Below are 18159 nucleotides of genomic sequence, written 5' to 3'. Positions count from 1 at the left end.
ATATTTTGTATGGTTTTTGTAAAATATATATTTTGCAGGCAGTTGTTGTGTTACCAAAGGAAACAGGCTTGAAATGTCCCTTACAAAAATCAATGGATAGGGTTTATCTTTGAGTATAACAACAAGATATTTCTCTATCAAATACCATGTTACAGGAAGTATATTTTATCGCAAAAGTACAACCAGTATCCCCCATTGACCTAACTGCAGCATACATTGATGGGACTGCTTGTTCTCAGATGGATGTGTTAGGTAATACCTGTGACAGACAGGAGGGTTCAAAGTTCATGGGAAGGAACACTTTGGTAACAGTTTCACTGAGGAAAGTTTAGGTGCTTTTAGCTATGCTTTAGGTGGCTCTGGTACTTACATAATCTCTGCACCCAGAACCAAATCAGCTAAGGTTGTGGTGAGAGACCAGTCTACAAGAAAAGGGTGTTGTTTTCATTTTCCTGACAGGGAATAAACTTGTAGGAGAAGCACAACACAGGCAATGTATAGTCCTGTGTGGTTCAGTTAGTAAGATTGTGGCACTACCAACACCAAGGTTGTTGGTTCAATTCCCTTATGGATTACATATATTTTAAAAAATTATGTACTCACTGCACTGTAAGTCACTTGGGAGGAAAGCTTCTAAGTGGCCAAATATTATTATTTAGCACAATTTCTGGAAGATGAAAGCATTGTCAATCTATATTAAACTAGATAGGATGAATGATTTGGCTTGGATTACTTCAGTGGCTGACAACAAGAGGTTGAGTATTGATGGAGCCTGTGCTAATAATGCCCTTGACATAGGAGTAGAGGACATCCCACCCCTCCATCCATGCCATCCCTCTCTCTCTCTCTCTCTCTCGCTCTCCCTACCTCCCTTCCAAACACCTGCATCAGTGACGCCAAGTCAAAAAGCAGAACGAGGTTTTGTTCAGAAAGGCAAAGTTGTATGACATTCAAAGTTGTGTGACGTTCACCTGAACAATTAGCATTGTCCTTGCAACACCCTTTAACAAGTGTCTCACTTTAGTTCTATGGGTGCTTCTCAAGGGCATGTTCAAGAGCAGCAGACATTACTGTACTTTGCAGCATTCTGCAACCATACATTTCATTCTGCTCAAGTCTGTTTCCCTTTGTAAACGGTTCCAACCTGTGTGTTCATCCTGGATGTACAACGCATCAGTGATGCTGCCAACCTATACAGAACAACCTCACACCCATTAGACACCTCAGCCAAGGAGGAACACAGCAATCAATAACACATGAAAGACAGACTGGGGGAGGTGGAGAGGTGCATCAGAGAGAAAGACAGACTGGGGGAGGTGGAGAGGTGCATCAGAGAGAAAGACAGACTGGGGGAGGTGGAGAGGTGCATCAGAGAGAAAGACAGACTGGGGGAGGTGGAGAGGTGCATCAGAGAGAAAGACAGACTGGGGGAGGTGGAGAGGTGCATCAGAGAGAAAGACAGAAGACAAAGAGATAGAAAGAGGTAAAGAAAGGGACGTAGAGGGGTAGAGACAGTCCAGAATTAGAGAGGCATTCCAGATAGGGAAGGAGAGAGCATGAGGGAGAGTGAGAGACAGAGAGAGAGCGTGAGGGAGAGTGAGAGACAGAGAGAGAGCGTGAGGGAGAGTGAGAGACAGAGAGAGAGCGTGAGGGAAAGTGAGAGAGAGAAAGAGAGTGAGAGACAGAGGGAGAGTGAAAGACAGAGGGAGAGTGAAAGACAGAGGGAGAGTGAAAGACAGAGGGAGAGCATGGGGGAGAGTGAGAGAGAGTGAGAGACAGAGAGAGAGCATGAGGGAGAGTGAGACTGAGAGAGAGTGAGAGACAGAGAGAGAGTGAGAGACAGAGGGAGAGGGAGAGACAGAGGGAGAGTGAGAGACAGAGAGAGTGAGAGACAGAGGGAGAGGGAGAGACAGAGGGAGAGTGAAAGACAGGGAGAGTGAAAGAGAGAGAGAGCGTGAGGGAGAGTGAGAGACAGAGAGAGAGAGTGTGAGGGAGAAAGAGCGGAAGGGGGTGGAGGAGAGAGAGGATATGACAAAGAGGGTCCACAGAGTACAGATGACCATGACAAGGCTGCCTGCAGTATAACGGGGGAAACCCCCCTTCACAGAACCACCGCTGCCCCAAATGGCACCCTATTCCCTACATAGTACACTACTTCTGGGGACCCATTGGGCTTTGGTCAAAAGTAGTGCACTATATAGAGAATAGGATGCCATTTGGGAAGTACCCACTGTCAATCCTGATTACTTATCCATTAGTGGACCATCTGCCCCTCCCCCTTAAAACCAACCCCCCTGTCCACCCCACCCCCATGCCTGTATCCCAGGGGATGGCGTGATGGAGTGATAGAGGAGAGGAGAAGAGAAGAGAGGTGTGTCCCCAAATGACAGCTGCAGAACTCTGATGGACTAGCCCTGTTGGGAACAGTGGAATTCCTAGATGTGACAATGGGAGGGGGTGAGGAGAATGGAGGCTGGGGAGTGAAGAGGACGGAGGGAGGAGGGTAAGGAGAGGTAATGGCTAGTGTTTTGGTTGGTGAGAGGATGGAGGGAGGGGGTAAGGAGAGGTAATGGCTAGTTTTTGGTTGGTGAGAAGGTGGAGGGAGGGGGTAAGGAGAGGTAATGGCTAGTGTTTTGGTTGGTGAGAGGATGGAGGGAGGGGGTAAGGAGAGGTAATGGTAGTGTTTTGGTTGGTGAGAAGGTGGAGGGAGGGGGTAAGGAGAGGTAATGGTAGTGTTTTGGTTGGTGAGAAGGTGGAGGGAGGGGGTAAGGAGAGGTAATGGTAGTGTTTTGGTTGGTGAGAAGGTGGAGGGAGGGGGTAAGGAGAGGTAATGGTAGTGTTTTGGTTGGTGAGAAGGTGGAGGGAGGGGGTAAGGAGAGGTAATGGCTAGTGTTTTGGTTGGTGAGAAGGTGGAGGGAGGGGGTAAGGAGAGGTAATGGTAGTGTTTTGGTTGGTGAGAAGGTGGAGGGAGGGGGTAAGGAGAGGTAATGGCTAGTGTTTTGGTTGGTGAGAAGGTGGAGGGAGGGGGTAAGGAGAGGTAATGGTAGTGTTTTGGTTGGTGAGAAGGTGGAGGGAGGGGGTAAGGAGAGGTAATGACTAGTGTTTTGGTTGGTGAGAAGGTGGAGGGAGGGGGTAAGGAGAGGTAATGGCTAGTGCTTTGGTTGGTGAGGAGGTGGAGGGAGGGGGTAAGGAGAGGTAATGGCTAGTGTTTTGGTTGGTGAGAGGGTGGAGGGAGGGGGTAAGGAGAGGTAATGGTAGTGTTTTGGTTGGTGAGGAGGACAGTGTAGTAGTAGATGTGAACGGGAAAAGGAGGGTGATAGATCAATGTGTAGTTATGATCAGTGTGTAGTTATGATCAGTGTGTAGTTATTATCAGTGTGTAGTTATGATGAATGTGTAGTTATGATCAGTGTGTAGTTGTGATCAGTGTGTAGTTGTGATCAGCGTGTAGTTATGACCAATGTGTAGTTATAACAATGTGTAGTTATGATCAGTGTGTAGTTATGATCAATGTGTAGTTATGATCGGTGTGTAGTTATGATCCATGTGTAGTTATGATAGTTATGATCAGTGTAGTTATGATCAATGTGTAGTTATGATCAGGTTGTAGTTATGATAAATGTGTAGTTATGATAAATGTGTAGTTATGATCAGTGTGTTGTTCTGATCAGTGTGTAGTTCTGATCAGTGTGTAGTTCTGATCAGTGTGTAGTTCAGATCAGTGTGTAGTTGTGATCAGTGTGTAGTTCTGATCAGTGTGTTGTTCTGATCAGTGTGTAGTTGTGATCAGTGTGAAGTTCTGATCAGTGTGTAGTTGTGATCAGTGTGTAGCTGTGATCAGTGTGTAGTTGTGTAGTATATAATGTTGTTCTGCTAACTCTAATAATTACACATTGATCAATCAACCTAAATGGGAGAGAGAGGGGGGAGGGTTCCTAGACGGGTGATATGATATGAGACCTCTGAGTCTGTGGCTCAGAATCACTGGCTACCACACTCCACTGGTCTTTGTGTGTGTGCATGTAGCCAACACACACACATACAGACAGACGCAGCTTGGGCTCACATGGACGCAGTCACACATACACATGCACAGATAGACTGAGACTGAGCTGGAATTAAAGACAGAAATCCTCAAGATGTACATCGATACAGTGTTTACAGCTTTCTGTCTGTCTGTCTGTCTGTCTGTCTGTCTGTCTGTCTGTCTGTCTGTCTGTCTGTCTGTCTGTCTGTCTGTCTGTCTGTCTGTCTGTCTGTCTGTCTGTCTGTCTGTCTGTCTGTCTGTCTGTCTGTCTGTCTGTCTGTCTGTCTGTCTGTCTGTCTGCCTGCCTGCCTGCCTGCCTGCCTGCCTGCCTGCCTGCCTGCCTGCCTGCCTGCCTGCCTGCCTGCCTGCCTCACACCAGACTGTGCTAGGGTAAACAACATGGAGCTTACTGAGACAGCTGGGCCACACATACACATGCATCCATGTCAGATCAGAGAGCACCACAGCAGTACAGTCTCTGTGTGTGTGTGTGTGTGTTAGATCAGAGAGCACCACAGCAGTACAGTCTCTGTGTGTGTGTTAGATCAGAGACCTCCACAGCAGTACAGACTGTGTGTGTGTTAGATCAGAGAGCTCCACATCAGTACAGTCTGTGTGTGTGTTAGATCAGAGAGCTCCACATCAGTACAGTCTGTGTGTGTGTGTTCCACTAAGGGAGAGGCAAACATATTGCAGTGAGTCTTACAGAGATGAAGAGGAATTACATGTAATAATACTTTTTTTAAATTTACATTTTTATTTATTTTTAGGGGGTGGATAAGCTTTAATATTGCGGATAGATTGTTGCTTCCATCAATGTAATTGTCTGCACCATTTCCAGTCGCCCATATATTTTTTAGGTAAATATATATATTTATATACATACAGTGAGCACCATAATTCATTGGACAGTGACCATTTTTATGTGATTTTGGATCTGTACTCTAGCACTTTGAGTTTGAAAGGATACAATGACAATGAGGGTGAAGTGCAGACTGTGAGCTTTAATTTGAGGGTATTTTCATACATATCGGATGAACCGTTTAGAAATTATAGAAGCTTTTGTACATTGTTGGTAATCAAGCCTACCACTGTAGGTAGTGTCGTCTGCAAACTTGATGATTGAGTTGGAGGCGTGCATGGCCACGCAGTCGTGGGTGAACAGGGAGTACAGGAGAGGGCTGAGAACGCACCCTTGTGGGGACCCAGTGTTGAGGATCAGCGGGGTGGAGATGTTGTTACCCACCCTCACCACCTGGGGGCGGCCCGTCAGGAAGTCCAGGACCCAGTTGCACAGGGCGGGGTCGAGACCCAGGGTCTCGAGCTTAATGACGAGTTTGGAGGGTACTATGGTGTTAAATGCTGAGCTGTAATCGATGAACAGCATTCTTACATAGTTATTCCACTTGTCCAGATGGGTTAGGGCAGTGTGCAGTGTGATGGCAATTGCGTCGTCTGTGGACCTATTGGGTCGGTAAGCAAATTGGAGTGGGTCTAGGGTGACAGGTAGGGTGGAGGTGATATGGTCCTTGACTAGTCTCTCAAAGCACTTCATGATGACGTAAGTGAGTGCTACAGGGCGGTAGTCATTTAGCTCAGTTACCTTAGCTTTCTTGGGAACAGGAACAATGGTGGCCCTCTTGAAGCATGTGGGAACAGCAGACTGGGATAAGGATTGATTGAATATGTCCGTAAACACACCAGCCAGCTGGTCTGCGCATGCTCTGAGGACACGGCTGGGGATGCCGTCTGGGCCAGCAGCCTTGCTAGGGTTATCACGTTTAAATGTTTTACTCACGTTGGCACCAGTGATGGAGAGCCCGCAGGTTTTGGTAGCGGGCCGTGTCAGTGGCACTGTATTGTCCTCAAAGCGAGCAAAAAAGTTGTTTAGTCTGTCTGGGAGCATGACATCGTGGTCCGCGACGGGGCTGATTTTTATTTTCTAGTCCTTGATTGACTGTAGAACCTGCCACATACCTCTCGTGTCTGAGCCGTTGAATTGCGACTCCACTTTGTCTCTATACTGACACTTAGCTTGTTTGATTACCTTGCGGAGGGAATAGCTACACTGTTTGTATTCGGTCATGTTTCCGGTCACCTTGCCCTGTTTCCGGTCACCTTCTCATAGTTTCTACAGATTGTAAATTAAAGATAAATATTTTTGCTAAAATAATTATTATATTATTGACCGATTTGACTATGACTTTTCAAATGATCCAGTATTGCTATCTGCAGCGTTAGTTCTAGGTAAATGTTGCAATTCTTCAGCCATTCCTGGACCTTTGACCAAAAACGAGCTACATATGGACAGTACCAAAATAAATGATTTAATGACTCTGCCTCCTCACAGCAAAATCTGCAGAGCTGGGAAGATTGCATCCCACATATATATAACATTCTATTGGTTGCAAGAATTTTGTATAATAATTACAATTCTTGAATCCATTGTCGTTTTGTTTGTCAATTCATAAACCATGTGCCATGGAATCGGTACATCGAAAATCACTTCCCAACTATTTTGCAATTTATATTGCACAGCTGTCAATTTTTTGGCCCTTAAATGAAACTGGTATATATTTTTATTGTTCAACAATTTTCTTTAAACATTTTTGGTCTTTAATGCAGGGCCGACAGATAAGTTCCTTACTTTTCCCCTTCCACTTCCACTTGCCTCTTCCATTTTTGTGGTAATGCTGCAATTAGTTGGTTGTAATTTTGGTTAGAGCAGACATTTCCATATGTCTATGTTAGATGCATGTGTGACATAACTCCACCAGTCCTATTTATCATATCATTTACAAAGATTATACCTTTTTTTAAAGATTTTATAAAAAATCTAGATTTTTATCAATTAGTATATTTGAGTTTAACCACAATATTTGTTGTATTATTTGTTCTGTCTTTTCAGGTGGATTAAACTGAAATTGCAACAAACTTTCTAAGGCTTGATTAAAAATAAACAATATTTTGGAGATTATTTCATTTTCAAATAACTGAAAGTGAGCAGTTGCAATCTGAATGAAGGGAAAAAGGCCATTCTTGAACATCTGGTGAAACATTCTTACTTGTGTGACTGATGCCTTTAATGAGAGGTCTAACGCTTTAATATTTCATAATTTCTGCCCTCTGAATTCATATTCATTATATAAATAGGTCCTTTTAATTTTGTCTGGCTTGCCATTCCAAGTAAAATTGAATATTTTTTGTTCATATCATTTAAAAAGCAGATCACTAGGAGTAGGCAAAACTATAAGCAAATAGGTAAACTGGGATATGACAAAAGAGTTAATCAGGGTGATTTTTTCACAAATAGACAGGTATTTTCCTGTCCATGGTAGCAAGACCTTATCTATTTTTGCAAACTTTCTATTAAAATGTATTGGAGTGATATAATTTTTTTCTTTCAGGATTTGTATACCGAGTATGTCCACATCCCCGTCAGACCATTTTATTGGTAAACTACACAGTAACGAAAATTTGCATTTTTTTGTGATCCAATACGTAATATAATTTATCATAATTTGGTTTTAATCCAGAGAGGTTAGAAAAGGCATCTGGAAATTGAAATATTCTAGGCATTTATATATAAACTCCAGTCGTACTTTATCAAAAGCCTTTTCAAAGTCAGCTATGAATACCAGGTATGGTTTCCCAGATGTTTCATATTGTTCTATTGCTTTCAGTACTTGTCTTATATTATCTCCAATGTATCATCCATGTAAAAAACATGTCTGATTAGGATAAAAAATATCTGACAAAACCTTATTAATTCTATGAGCCAAGCATTTAGCTAGAATTTTTGCATCACAACACTGTGTAAGAGGCCTCATATGTTTTAAATGGACTGGATTTTTAGATATACCACTTGGATCCTGTTTCAGTAATAATGAAATTGTTGCATGTCCAATAATCTAGCGTTTATATAGGAGTGGTTAAAACATGCTAATAATGGTCCTCTGAGTATATCAAAAAAGTTTGGTATACTTCCACTGGTATACCATCCAGCCCTGAAGATTTCCTGGACTTAAAGGCTTTAATTGCATCAAGAAGTTCCTTCTCTGTAATTTGGCCTTCACATGAGTCTTTCTATACAGATGTTAATTTTACATTATTAATAGCAAAAAAATCCATACAATTAGCTTCGGTTAGTGGAGATGGAGGAGACTGAAATAAAAAAACATATTCTTTACTTCCTCTTTCAAAATATCGTTTGGTAAATCATGAGTGATTCCATCATTTGTAACAAGTTTCAATACATTTTTTTGGTAGCATTTCTATGTTGAAGATTGAAAAATAATTTGTTGCACTTTCCCCCATATTCCACCCCGTTTGCTTTATTTTTATAATATATTACACTGGATCTTTCTTGAATAAGTTCCTCCATTTCTTTTTGTTTTTCATCTAAATTACTCTGAGCCACCATGGCACAGTTTTTATTGCTATCTAACTGTACTGTTAGTCCTTCCATTTCCTTTGGTAATATGGAATCTTTTGACCTAAATTGCATCGTTTTATAGATGAGTACTGAATTGCATGGCTTCTAAAGGCACATTTAAAAGTGTCCCACACAATAAGGGGATCTGCTGTACCTACAGTTGAAGTCGGAAGTCTACATACACTTAGGTTGGAGTCATTAAAACAAGTTTTTCAACCACTCCACAATTTTCTTGTTAACAAACTATAGTTTTTGCAAGTCGGTTAGGACATCTACTTTGTGAATGACAAGTCATTTTTCCAACAATTGTTTACAGACAGATTATTTCACTTATAAGTCCCTGTATCACAACTCCAGTGAGTCAGAAGTTTACATACACTAAGTTGACTGTACCTTTAAACAGCTTGGGAAATTCCAGAAAATGATGTCATGGAATTAGAAGCTTCTGATAGGCTAATTGTCATAATTTGAGTCAATTGGAGGTGTAGCTGTGGATGTATTTCAAGGCCTACCTTCAAACTCAGTGCCTCTTTGCTTGACATCATGGGAAAATCAAAAGAAATCAGCCAAGACCTCAGAAAACAAATTGTAGACCTCCACAAGTCTGGTTCATCCTTGGGAGCAATTTCCAAATGCCTGAAGGTACCACGTTCATCTGTACAAACAATAGTACGCAAGTATAAACACCATGGGACCATGCAGCCGTCATACCGCTCAGGAAGGAGACTGTCTCCTAGAGATGTACGTACTTTAGTGCGAAAAGTGCAAATCAATCCCAGAACAACAGCAAATTACCTTGTGAAGATGCTGGAGGAAACAGGTACAACATTTTCTATATCCACAGTAAAACAAGTCCTATATCGACATAACCTGAAAGGCCGCTCAGCAAAGAAGAAGCCACTGCTCCAAAACCGCCATAAAAAAAGACAGACTACGGTTTGCAACTGCACATGGGGACAAAGATTGTACTTTTTGGAGAAATGTCCTCTGGTCTGATGAAACAAAAATTGAACTGTTTGGCCATAATGACCATTGTTATGTTTGGAGGAAAAAGGGGGAGGCTTGCAAGCCGAAGAACACCATCCCAACAGTGAAGCACGGGGGTGGCAGCATCATGTTGTGGGGGTGCTTTGCTGCAGGAGGGACTGGTGTACTTCACAAAATAGATGGCATCATGAGGGAGGAAATGTATGTGGATATATTGAAACAACATCTCAAGACATCAGTCGGGAAGTTAACCTGTTGGGTCTAGGGGGCAGCATTTGCACGTCTGGATAAAAAAAATGTACCCGATTTAATCTGGTTACTAATCCTACCCAGTAACTAGAATATGCATATACTTATTATATATGGATAGAAAACACTCTAAAGTTTCTAAAACTGTTTGAATGGTGTCTGTGAGTATAACAGAACTCATTTGGCAGGCAAAACCCTGAGACATTTTCTGACAGGAAGTGGATACCTGATGTGTTGTATTGACTTTAAACCTATCCCATTGAAAAACACAGGGGTTTAGGAATATTTTGGCACTTCCTATTGCTTCCACTAGATGTCACCAGCCTTTACAAAGTGTTTTGAGTCTTCTGGAGGGAGATCTGACCGAACAAGAGCCATGGAACGATGAAGTCCCATTAGACACCTGGCGCGCGAGTTCATGTTGGGTACCCTCGTTCCAATACGTTATAAAAGAGTATGCATTCGTCCACCTTGAATATTATTCATGTTCTGGTTAAAAAAGGCCCTAATGATTTATGCTATACAACGTTTGACATGTTTGAACGAAAATATATTTTTTCCCCTCGTTCATGACGAGAAGTCCGGCTGGCTTACATCATGTGCTAACGAGACGGAGATTTTTGGACATAAATGATGAGCTTTTTTGAACAAAACTACATTCGTTATGGACCTGTGATACCTGGAAGTGACATCTGATGAAGAGAATCAAAGGTAATGGATTATTTACATAGTATTTTCGATTTTAGATCTCCCCAACATGACGTCTAGTCTGTATCGCAACGCGTATTTTTCTGGGCGCAGTGCTCAGATTATTGCAAAGTGTGATTTCCCAGTAAGGTTATTTTTAAATCTGGCAAGTTGATTGCGTTCAAGAGATGTAAATCTATAATTCTTTAAATGACAATATAATATTTTACCAATGTTTTCTAATTTTAATTATTTAATTTGTGACGCTGACTTGACTGCCGGTTATTGGAGGGAAACGATTTCCTCAACATCAATGCCATAGTAAAACGCTGTTTTTGGATATAAAAATGAACTTGATAGAACTAAAAATGCATGCATTGTCTAACATAATGTCCTAGGAGTGTCATCTGATGGAGATTGTAAAAGGTTAGTGCATCATTTTAGCTGGTTTTATGGTTTTGGTGACCCTGTCTTTGACTTGACAAAACATTACACACAACTCTTGTAAATGTACTGTCCTAACATACTCTAAATTTATGCTTTCGCCGTAAAACCTTTTTGAAATCGTAAAACGTGGTTAGATTAAGGAGATGTTTATCTTTCAAATGGTGTAACATAGTTGTATTTTTGAAAAATTTGAATTTTGACATTTATTTGGATTCAAATTTGCCGCTCTTGAAATGCACCTGCTGTTGATGGAGTGCACCACGGGTGGCACGCTAGCGTCCCACCTAGCCCCAAGAGGTTAAAGCTTGGTTGCAAATGGGTCTTCCAAATGGACAATGACCCCAAGCATACTTCCAAAGTTGTGGCAAAATGGCTTAAGGACAACAAAGTCAAGGTATTGGAGTGGCCACCACAAAGCACTGACCTCAATCCCACAAAAAATGTGTGGGCAGAACTGAAAAAGCGTGTGTGAGCAAGGAGGCCTACAAACCTGACTCAGTTACACCAGCTCTGTCAGGAGGAATGGGCCAAAATTCACCCAACTTATTGTGGGAAGCTTGTGGAAGGCTACCCGAAACATTTGACCCAAGTTAAACAATTTAAAGGCAATGCTACCAAATACTAATTGAGTGTATGTAAACTTCTGACCCACTGGGAATGTGATGAAATCAATAAAAGCTGAAATAAATCATTCTCTCTACTATTATTCTAATATTTCACATTCTTAAAATAAAGTAGTGATCCTAACTGACCTAAAACAGGGTATTTTTACTAGGATTACGTTTCAGGAAATGTGAAAAACTGAGTTGAAATGTATTTGGCTAAGGTGAATGTAAACGTCAAGACTTCAACTGTATGTTAAGTCAGAAAATGTCAGTTATAAATTCTCCTGTCCTTGTTAAAAACAAGTTATCATCCAGCAGGCTTTGATTACATTTCCAATATCCTCTCCCACGTGGAAATTCTATAAGAGTAATATATATGCCAATTATGTGATTGTCTGACCACATTCTGTCCTGCAGGGTGTATCTTGGACCGTGATGCCTCTCTCTATAATTACACAATCAGCACAAACTACCGCCCAGTGGGAGAAGGAAAAGTGTGTCTGTTTGCATGCGTGTGTGTGTGTGTGTGTGTGTGTGTGTGTGTGTGTGTGTGTGTGTGTGTGTGTGTGTGTGTGTGTGTGTGTGTGTGTGTGTGTGTGTGTGTGTGTGTGTGTGTGTGTGCGTGTGTGTGTGTGTGTGTGTGTGTGTGTGTGTGTGTGTGTGTGTGTGTGTGTGTGTGTGTGTGTGTGTGTGTGCGTGTGTGTGTGTGTGTGTGTGTGCGTGCGTGTGTGTGTCTGTGGGAGATACAGACATATTGTGTGTGTCTCTCATCTGGGTCATTTTATTCAAAGGCGTGATGGGGGTTACAAAAACATCCTCCTACGAGAGACAGAAAAAGAGAGAGAGAGGGATGGAGGTAGGGAGAGAGGGAGGATGGGAGGGAGAGATTCCTTAATTTCATCCTTAAATACTTTCACCTGTGTAAACATCCCAGAGCAAATGGTGCAGCCAACAAAAATGAATAAAACAACATAATTATCCCCAAAAATATTTCAAAAAGAGGGCAAGAGTGAGAAAAGAAACAGGAAGGAAAATACCGGACAGTATTCACATAAAAATTGAAAGAGAGAGAAAAAGCCAGTGTGACAAACACTGAGTGTGTATGTTATGTGTCATACTGGAAATGTGTCTGACTGGTTATGTGTCTGACTGGTTAAGTGTCTTAATGGTTATGTGTCTGACTGGTTAAGTGTCTGACTGGTTATGTGTCTGACTGGTTAAGTGGTTATTTGTGGTTATATGTGTGACTGGTTATCTGTGTGACTGGTTATATGTGTGACTGGTTATGTGTCTGACTGGTTAAGTGTCTGACTGGTTATGTGTCTCACTGGTTATGTGTCTGACTGGTTAAGTGTCTGACTGGTTATATGTCTGACTGAATATGTGACTGACTGGTTATGTGTGTGACTGGTTATATGTGTGACTGGTTATCTGTGTGACTGGTTATGTGTCTGCCTGGTTATGCGTCTGACTGGTTATGTGTGTGACTGGTTATGTGTGTGACTGTTTATGTGTGTGACTGGTTATGTGTCTGACTGGTTATATGTCTGACTGGTTATGTGTCTGACTGGTTATGTGTCTGACTGGTTGTGTGGCTGGTCATGTGTCTGAATGGATATGTGGCTGACTGGTTATGTGTGTGACTGGTTATGTGTGTGACTGGTTATGTGTCTGACTGGTTATGTGTCTGACTGGTTATGTGTCTGACTGGTTATGTGTGTGACTGGTTATGTGTGTGACTGGTTATGTGTGGGACTGGTTATGTGTCTGACTGGTTATGTGTGTGACTGGTTATGTGTGTGACTGGTTATGTGTGTGACTGGTTATATGTGTCTGACTGGTTATGTGTGTGACTGGTTATGTGTGGGACTGGTTATATTTTTGACTGGTTATATGTGTGACTGGTTATGTGTGTGACTGGTTATATGTGTCTGACTGGTTATGCGTGTGACTGGTTATGTGTGGGACTGGTTATATTTTTGACTGGTTATATGTGTGACTGGTTATGTGTGTGACTGGTTATATGTGTCTGACTGGTTATGTGTGTGACTGGTTATGTGTGGGACTGGTTATATTTTTGACTGGTTATATGTGTGACTGGTTATGTGTGTGACTGGTTATGTGTCTGACTGGTTATGTGTGTGACTGGTTATGTGTGTGACTGGTTATGTGTGTGACTGGTTATGTGTCTGACTGGTTGTGTGGCTGACTGGTTATGTGTCTGAATGGATATGTGGCTGACTGGTTATGTGTGTGACTGGTTATGTGTGTGACTGGTTATGTGTCTGACTGGTTATGTGTCTGAATGGATATGTGGCTGACTGGTTATGTGTGTGACTGGTTATGTGTGTGACTGGTTATGTGTGTGACTGGTTATGTGTGTGACTGGTTATGTGTGTGACTGTTTATATGTTTGACTGGTTATATGTTTGACTGGTTATATGTGTGGCTGGTTATATTTGTGACTGGTTATGTGTCTGACTGGTTATGTGTGGGACTGGTTATGTGTGGGACTGGTTATGTGTGTGACTGGTTATGTGTGTGACTGGTTATGTGTCTGACTGGTTATGTGTGTGACTGGTTATGTGTGTGACTGGTTATGTGTCTGACTGGTTATGTGTGTGACTGGTTATGTGTGTGACTGGTTATGTGTGTGACTGGTTGTGTGTCTGACTGGTTATGTGTGTGACTGGTTATGTGTGTGACTGGTTATGTGTGTGTGTTTGCATGTGTTTTGACAGAGACAACCAGAGAGAGACTATGCTTGTGACCTTGCCAGCTGGTGGCAGAATGAGACTTGTGTTTCCGACCGTGTGTGTGTTTGTGTGTATGTGTGTGTGTATCAGGCTGCTGCCCCTCCGGAGTGCCCAGGCTGTACGGTTGGCACGGAAACAGCTTGGCAGGCTTGGGGACGGGGGGACGGGGGCTGGTGCCAGACCCGAGGAGAAGACATTAAACGCTGCCACCACCGCCAAGCGACCTGGTCACCATGGTAACACCGTGGTCCCAATGCCTTCCTTCTGCTGTCATCAGCAGAACATAACATATATGTCATACAGAGGTCATAAGCTGTCATAACAACTCATGTTAGATAGTGTCTGTAGTGTAGTCAAGACCTTTACTTTACCCAGACATACCCAGACATGACTTGCTCTATAGGGATACTGAGATAAATCTGGGTTCCCAGAAACACCTCTTTTAACTCCCTCCCTCCCCACCTCACCACACCAATACCAGATATGCAAATGAGTTAACCCTGACAATCAGCTGGATAATTCCTGTCCCTCATGTCCACTAAAAACCAGACAGCTGTTGACTGACATCCAGATACCATTTCCTATATGCTCCTATGCTAGCCTTCACACCTGCTTTGGTCCATATTGTGTTTCATTGATGGACAAAATGGGCTAAATTGTAGTGTACTGGTATTTCAGGTTTAAAAGGGCTTCTGAAGTTTGGAATTTAAATTTACATTTGATTTGCCCATACGAAAAATGTTTCAACCCCTACAAAAATGTTGATTAATTATAATCCACATAATAATTCACATGTCCTGTTGCTGCAGGATAATTTTCCTGCTCTGAGAAACTGGTCAAATTAAGAGAACACAGCTGTAGAAAAGGATGTATTCACTGTCTTATGTCTGTCCTGTTAGCCCCAACACATTGTTCATTTCAATCACATCTAATTGTGATCCAGTGTGAGGAGCCATGTCTCTTATGCATCCCAAATGTCTCCCTAAGGATCTGGTCTAAAGTAGTGCACTATATAGGGAATAGGGTGCGAGTTGGAACGTAATGTGTGTTTCAACATGCATTAAACATCATGCTGCCATGGTTACAGACACTATTGGGGGGAAGAACGTTTCTCATGGAAATCTCCTTGATGATGTCACTAAATCAAATGGGCAGGATTTAGGGGCGCGCGCCCAGATGCATTTTGGGAAATCTAATCTGGTTTACTGACAGTAAGAGTGCACTCTTCTCAGGTCTGACTGTCTTACTGGGGGACGCAATGACAAAACGCTGCATCTGCTCATCATTGTTAGATCATTCGATTTCCTGCCAAACGCTTGTAGGGACACAGTATCCTACAGAAACTTAAAGTCAAATGCCAGATGCAGTGGTTTAATGGTCAAATGCTTTCTAGATGTGTAGCAGCATGGCAGTAGTGTATGGTTGATTCTGTTCAGATACAAGGACACAAAGGCTACCAATTGACATTGACACTAATCTATTTTGACCAGCAGAGGATGCTAGATACGTGTTACAGTAGTACAGTAATCTGCAGGTCACTGCGAACACACCACACACCACACCACACACCACACCACACCACACCACCCACCACACACCACACCACACACCACACACCACACCACACACCACACACCACACCACACCACACACCACACCACACCACACCACACACCACACCACACACCACACACCACACCACACACCACACCACACCACACCACACACCACACACCACACCACACACCACACCACACCACACCCCACCACACACCACACCACACACCACACCACACCACACACCACACCACACCACACCACACCACACACCACACCACACACCACACACCACACACCACACCACACCACCACCACACCACACCACACCCACACACCACACACCACACACCACACCACACTACACACCACACCACACACCACACCAGACACCACACACCACACCACACACCACACCACACCACACACCACACACCACACCACACACCACACCACACACCACACCACACACCACACACCACACCACACACCACACACCACACACCACACCACACCACACACCACACCACACACCACACCACACACCACACCACACACCACACTACAATACCCTACAGCATACTTCACTACACTACACTACATTACATTATACCACACTACACTACACTACACCACACTACTCTACTCTACTCTAAACTACACTACACTACACCACACTACACTACACAACCCCACTACACTACATTACACCACATTACACCGCACTACACTACAATACACCACACTACACTACATTACACCACACTACACTAAAATACACCACACTACATTACATTACACTACACTACAATACATCACACTACACTACATTACACCACACTACACTACACCACACTACACTACACTTCCCCACACGACAGCATCCCACTACTCTACACCACACTACACTACATTAGACTACATTATACCACATTACATTACATTACACCACACTACACTACATTACACTACATTACACTACACTACAATACACCACACTACACTATATTACACTACACTACACTACATTACACTACATCACACTTCCCCACACTACACCACCCCACTACACTACACCACACTACACTACATTACAGCACACCACACTACATTACACTACACCACACTACACCACCCCAATAAACTAAATTACACTACATTACACCAAACTACACTACAATACACTACACTACACTACATTACATTACATTACACTACACTACACCACACTACACTACACCACACTACATTACACCACACTACACTAAATTAGACCACAGTAAACTACATTACATACACCACACTACACCACCCCACTACACTACACCACACTATATTACATTACACCACACCACATGGCATTACACTACACTACATTACATTACACTATTCTACACCACATTACACTACATTGCACTACACTACACCACTCTACATTACACTACATTACACTACACTACATTACACCACACTACTCTACACCACATTACACCACACTACATTACACTACATTACACTACTCTACACCACATTACACCACACTACATTACACTACTCTACACCACATTACACCACACTACATTACACTACACTACATTACACCACACTACACTACACCACATTACACCACACTACATTACACTACACTACATTACACCACACTACATTACACCACACTACACTACACCACACTACATTACACTACACTACACTACATTACACCACACTACATTACACCACACTACACTACACCACACTACATTACACTACATTACACTACTCTACACCACATTACACCACACTACATTACACTACTCTACACCACACTACACCCCCCCCCCCACTACATTGCACTACACTACACCACTCTACATTACACTACATTACACTACTCTACACCACATTACACCACACTACATTATACTGCACTACACTACACCACACTACATTACACCACACTACATTACACCACATTACACTACTCTACACCACATTACACCACACTACATTACACCACACTACACTACATTACACTACATTACACTACTCTACACCACATTACACCACACTACATTACACTACTCTACACCACACTACACCCCCCCCCCCCACTACATTGCACTACACTGCACCACTATACATTACACTATATTACACTACTCTACACCACACTACACCCCCCCACTACATTGCACTACACTACACCACTCTACATTACACTACATTACACTACACTACTCTACACCACACCACACCACACTACACTACACTACACTACACCACCCCACTACACTACATTACACCACACTACACTACACCACACTACACTACACCACCCCACTACACTACATTACACTACATTACACCACACTACACTACACTATATTACACTACTCTACACCACACTAC

This window comes from Salmo salar, chromosome 09 (genome assembly GCF_965601325.2).
Source record: "Salmo salar chromosome 09, fSalSal1, whole genome shotgun sequence".
NCBI lineage: Eukaryota > Metazoa > Chordata > Actinopteri > Salmoniformes > Salmonidae > Salmo > Salmo salar.
Note: the sequence above shows the minus strand (reverse complement) of the source record.